We start from the raw sequence: 6,140 nt of genomic DNA on the forward strand, positions 1-6,140 counted from the left end.
CATTGACTCTTCAGCAATCCCTCACACTAAGCATGCTTGTAGCGACAGTGGAGAGGAAAAACTCCCTTTGAACAGGAAGAAACCTCCAGCAGAACCAGGCTCAGTGTGAGCGGCCATCTGCTGAGGCCCACTGGGGTTCAAGGAGACAGAAGCAGACATAGAAAAAGAAGCATAGATACAAAAGGCAACTGTCAACCAGCTCCACAGGCGGCCCCGTCCAGGAAACACACAGCCAGGCAGACAAGCTCCAAGGCAGCTCCCATGTCAGAGGATGAAGAGAGCACATCCAGTTAGTCACAGTCAGAGAAACAGGACTACACTGGAAAACAGGCCAAGCTCCAACATCTAGAAACAAAGGTGTTGATGGCAGCAGCACAGCTGATATTTCTCTCCAGGATGGAGTCACAGCCAAACAGGAACAGACCAGATGAAGCTACTATGAGAAAAAGCAGAGAGAGCAGAACGTTAGAGATTGAACTAACAGATTCTGCAGAGTGGGAGAATAGAGATAGAATGAAGCAGAATGATGAAAAAGGGGTCCCTATGTCCTCCAGCAGTCTAAGCCTATAGCAGCAGAACTATAGAGATAGCTCAGGATAACCTGAGCCACTCTAACTAGAAGCTTTATCAAAAAGGAAAGTTTTAAGCCTAGCCTTAAAAGTAGACAGGGTGTCTGCCTGCATCAACTCTATTGCAGCATTGTAGGTTTTTGGAAGCTGGAACCTGAGATGAGAGATTGCATGTGTACCATCATCGTTTCCTTGATTGATTTCCTTGTTGAACAGAGATCTGCATTAATTGCACTTTTTTGGGGGAGATAAATAAAACTGTTTGAATCTTAAACAGCCTGTTTTTATCAGCTTCTAACAAAACCATCTGATCTGGAAAGCTGTGAATTGACTGGATGATAATTTGCTGCCTGTTCCCAAAATCAATCAGGGAAATAAATACTGGGATTAAAAGAGACACTGAGAACATGTTTTTCTTTAGGTTGAGATTAGCTTCTCACTTGGATTAATGTTCCTCTAATTAGTGAGAAATAAATGACCATAAGCACTGAATCAGTAGGAAACAAGAAGCACGGCATTTAGATTCATTTTTATTCAACATTAAAACATTTGGTCCTGAGATAAAAACTGAAATGAAAACTGAGGCACAATACATTAAAAACCCAAAGTTCTGTCTCCTCAGATGGACTGAAGACATTTCACTCCAACATTCAAAGTGCAATAAAGGAACCCTGAGACCCAAACATTGATTTACAAACATGTTCATTAGGAGATGACCCGAAAACAAAACCATCCGTTACAAACAAACCTGCTGACTCGGCCAATCTGCACAAATCAGAAATCTACACAAGCGTCACTCAGACCGCTAGGGCGCTCAGGCCGGGCTAGGCTGCTTAGACAGAGCTAGGGTGCTCAGGCCGGGCTAGGGCGCTTAGACAGAACTAGGGCACTCAGGCTGGGCTAGGGCGCTTAGACAGAGCTAGGGCGCTCAGGCCGGGCTAGGCTGCTTAGACAGAGCTAGGGTGCTCATGCCGGGCTATGCTGCTTAGACAGAACTAGGGCGCTCAGGCTGGGCTAGGGCGCTTAGACAGAGCTAGGGCACTCAGGCCGGGCTAGGCTGCTTAGACAGAACTAGGGCGCTCAGGCTGGGCTAGGGCGCTCAGGCCGGGCTAGGCTGCTTAGACAGAGCTAGGGTGCTCATGCCGGGCTATGCTGCTTAGACAGAACTAGGGCGCTTAGACAGAGCTAGGGCGCTCAGGCCGGGCTAGGCTGCTTAGACAGAGCTAGGGTGCTCATGCCGGGCTATGCTGCTTAGACAGAACTAGGGCGCTCAGGCTGGGCTAGGGCGCTTAGACAGAGCTAGGGCACTCAGGCCGGGCTAGGCTGCTTAGACAGAGCTAGGGTGCTCAGGCTGGGCTAGGGCACTCAGGCCGGGCTAGGGCGCTTAGACAGAACTAGGGCGCTCAGGCCGGGCTAGGCTGCTTAGACAGAGCTAGGGCGCTCAGGCCGGGCTATGCTGCTTAGACAGAACTAGGGCGCTCAGGCAGGGCTAGGGCGCTTAGACAGAGCTAGGGCACTCAGGCCGGGCTAGGCTGCTTAGACAGAGCTAGGGTGCTCAGGCTGGGCTAGGGCACTCAGGCCGGGCTAGGGCGCTTAGACAGAACTAGGGCGCTCAGGCCGGGCTAGGCTGCTTAGACAGAGCTAGGGCGCTCAGGCCGGGCTAGGGCACTCAGGCCGGGCTAGGGCGATTAGACAGAACTAGGGCGCTCAGGCCGGGTTAGGGCGCTCAGGCCGGGCTAGGGCGATCAGGCCGGGCTAGGGCACTCAGGCCGGGCTAGGGCGATTAGACAGAGCTAGGGTGCTCAGGCCGGGCTAGGCTGCTTAGACAGAGCTAGGGTGCTCATGCCGGGCTATGCTGCTTAGACAGAACTAGGGCGCTCAGGCAGGGCTAGGGCGCTCAGGCCGGGTTAGGGCGCTCAGGCCGGGCTAGGGCGCTCAGGCCGGGCTAGGGCACTCAGGCCGGGCTAGGGCGATTAGACAGAGCTAGGGCGCTCAGGCCGGGCTAGGCTGCTTAGACAGAGCTAGGGTGCTCATGCCGGGCTATGCTGCTTAGACAGAACTAGGGCGCTCAGGCAGGGCTAGGGCGCTTAGACAGAGCTAGGGCACTCAGGCCGGGCTAGGCTGCTTAGACAGAGCTAGGGTGCTCAGGCTGGGCTAGGGCACTCAGGCCGGGCTAGGGCGCTTAGACAGAACTAGGGCGCTCAGGCCGGGCTAGGCTGCTTAGACAGAGCTAGGGCGCTCAGGCCGGGCTAGGGCACTCAGGCCGGGCTAGGGCGATTAGACAGAACTAGGGCGCTCAGGCCGGGTTAGGGCGCTCAGGCCGGGCTAGGGCGCTCAGGCCGGGCTAGGGCACTCAGGCCGGGCTAGGGCGATTAGACAGAACTAGGGCGCTCAGGCCGGGTTAGGGCGCTCAGGCCGGGCTAGGGCGATCAGGCCGGGCTAGGGCGATTAGACAGAACTAGGGCACTCAGGCCGGGCTAGGGCGCTTAGACAGAGCTAGGGCGCTCAGGCCGGGCTAGGGCGCTTAGGCCGGGTTAGGGCGCTCAGGCCGGGCTAGGGCGCTTAGGCCGGGTTAGGGCGCTCAGGCCGGGCTAGGGCACTCAGGCCGGGCTAGGGCGCTTAGACAGAGCTAGGGCGCTCAGGCCGGGCTAGGGCGCTCAGGCCGGGCTAGGGCGCTTAGGCCGGGTTAGGGCGCTCAGGCCGGGCTAGGGCTCTCAGGCCAGGCTAGGGCAATTAGACAGAACTAGGGCACTCAGGCCGGGCTAGGGCGATTAGACAGAACTAGGGCGCTCAGGCCGGGCTAGGGCGCTTAGACAGAACTCGGGCGCTCAGGCCGGTCTAGGGCGCTCAGGCCGGGCTAGGCTGCTTAGACAGAGCTAGGGCGCTCTGGCCGGGCCAGGGCGCTTAGACAGAGCTAGGGCGCTCAGGCCGGGCTAGGGCGCTCAGGCCGGGCTAGGGCGCTCAGACAGAGCTAGGGCGCTTAGACAGAGCTAGGGCGCCCAGGCCGGGCTAGGCGGCTCAGGCCGGACTGAGAGACATTATAAATAAACTGGGAAATAGCAGAAACATAAACCAGAAAAAAAAAATGTTTAAGTCAAAGAAGAATAAAATCAGACAGACATCTGCAGGGTTGCCATGGTGAAAACAGGTGATGACATCACGCTGGTTTAGTGGTGCTGTTGTAGACGAGTGAGTCTTCCTGAGAGAGCTCCACATGGGGGGGTCCAGGGGGCCTGCTAGAGGGATTTCTGCGCCGACGAAAAAAGCAGTACCCCAGGATGGCCAACAGAGCCAAGATGGCTACCGCCAGAACCACGGCCAACGCCACAGAGCCTGTGGAGACACAGCGAGGTCACTTCCTGTCAGCACACACAGGACAACATAACCTGTTCTAGAGAAAAACCTAGAACTACATGCAACAGATTGACAGGAACGGGTCTGAGTGAACCTTTAATTGAACAGAGACCCTAAAGAAGTATTCACTCCCTGTGAACAGTTTGCTCCTTGTCATCTATCAAAGGTAAACTGGGATGTTTGCTCCTTGTCTTCTATCAAAGGTAAACTGGGATGTTTGCTCCTTGTCATCTATCAAAGGTAAACTGGGATGTTTGCTCCTTGTCTTCTATCAAAGGTAAATTGGGATGTTTGCTCCTTGTCTTCTATCAAAGGTAAATTGGGATGTTTGCTCCTTGTCTTCTATCAAAGGTAAACTGGGATGTTTGCTCCTTGTCATCTATCAAAGGTAAACTGGGATGTTTGCTCCTTGTCTTCTATCAAAGGTAAACTGGGATGTTTGCTCCTTGTCTTCTATCAAAGGTAAATTGGGATGTTTGCTCCTTGTCATCTATCATTAATGTTCCTCTAATTAGTGAGAAATAAATGACCATAAGCACTGAATCAGTAGGAAACAAGAAGCACGGCATTTAGATTCATTTTTATTCAACATTAAAACATTTGGTCCTGAGATAAAAACTGAAATGAAAACTGAGGCACAATACATTAAAAACCCAAAGTTCTGTCTCCTCAGATGGACTGAAGACATTTCACTCCAACATTCAAAGTGCAATAAAGGAACCCTGAGACCCAAACATTGATTTACAAACATGTTCATTAGGAGATGACCCGAAAACAAAACCATCCGTTACAAACAAACCTGCTGACTCGGCCAATCTGCACAAATCAGAAATCTACACAAGCGTCACTCAGACCGCTAGGGCGCTCAGGCCGGGCTAGGCTGCTTAGACAGAGCTAGGGTGCTCAGGCCGGGCTAGGGCGCTTAGACAGAACTAGGGCACTCAGGCTGGGCTAGGGCGCTTAGACAGAGCTAGGGCGCTCAGGCCGGGCTAGGCTGCTTAGACAGAGCTAGGGTGCTCATGCCGGGCTATGCTGCTTAGACAGAACTAGGGCGCTCAGGCTGGGCTAGGGCGCTTAGACAGAGCTAGGGCACTCAGGCCGGGCTAGGCTGCTTAGACAGAACTAGGGCGCTCAGGCTGGGCTAGGGCGCTTAGACAGAGCTAGGGCGCTCAGGCCGGGCTAGGCTGCTTAGACAGAGCTAGGGTGCTCATGCCGGGCTATGCTGCTTAGACAGAACTAGGGCGCTCAGGCTGGGCTAGGGCGCTTAGACAGAGCTAGGGCACTCAGGCCGGGCTAGGCTGCTTAGACAGAGCTAGGGTGCTCAGGCTGGGCTAGGGCACTCAGGCCGGGCTAGGGCGCTTAGACAGAACTAGGGCGCTCAGGCCGGGCTAGGCTGCTTAGACAGAGCTAGGGCGCTCAGGCCGGGCTAGGGCACTCAGGCCGGGCTAGGGCGATTAGACAGAACTAGGGCGCTCAGGCCGGGTTAGGGCGCTCAGGCCGGGCTAGGGCGCTCAGGCCGGGCTAGGGCACTCAGGCCGGGCTAGGGCGATTAGACAGAACTAGGGCGCTCAGGCCGGGTTAGGGCGCTCAGGCCGGGCTAGGGCGATCAGGCCGGGCTAGGGCGATTAGACAGAACTAGGGCACTCAGGCCGGGCTAGGGCGCTTAGACAGAGCTAGGGCGCTCAGGCCGGGCTAGGGCGCTTAGGCCGGGTTAGGGCGCTCAGGCCGGGCTAGGGCGCTTAGGCCGGGTTAGGGCGCTCAGGCCGGGCTAGGGCACTCAGGCCGGGCTAGGGCGCTTAGACAGAGCTAGGGCGCTCAGGCCGGGCTAGGGCGCTCAGGCCGGGCTAGGGCGCTTAGGCCGGGTTAGGGCGCTCAGGCCGGGCTAGGGCTCTCAGGCCAGGCTAGGGCAATTAGACAGAACTAGGGCACTCAGGCCGGGCTAGGGCGATTAGACAGAACTAGGGCGCTCAGGCCGGGCTAGGGCGCTTAGACAGAACTCGGGCGCTCAGGCCGGTCTAGGGCGCTCAGGCCGGGCTAGGCTGCTTAGACAGAGCTAGGGCGCTCTGGCCGGGCCAGGGCGCTTAGACAGAGCTAGGGCGCTCAGGCCGGGCTAGGGCGCTCAGGCCGGGCTAGGGCGCTCAGACAGAGCTAGGGCGCTTAGACAGAGCTAGGGCGCCCAGGCCGGGCTAGGCGGCTCAGACCGGGCTAGGGCGCTCA

This window comes from Cyprinodon tularosa, unplaced genomic scaffold, assembly GCF_016077235.1.
Source record: "Cyprinodon tularosa strain WSP-4 unplaced genomic scaffold, ASM1607723v1 ctg1250, whole genome shotgun sequence".
NCBI lineage: Eukaryota > Metazoa > Chordata > Actinopteri > Cyprinodontiformes > Cyprinodontidae > Cyprinodon > Cyprinodon tularosa.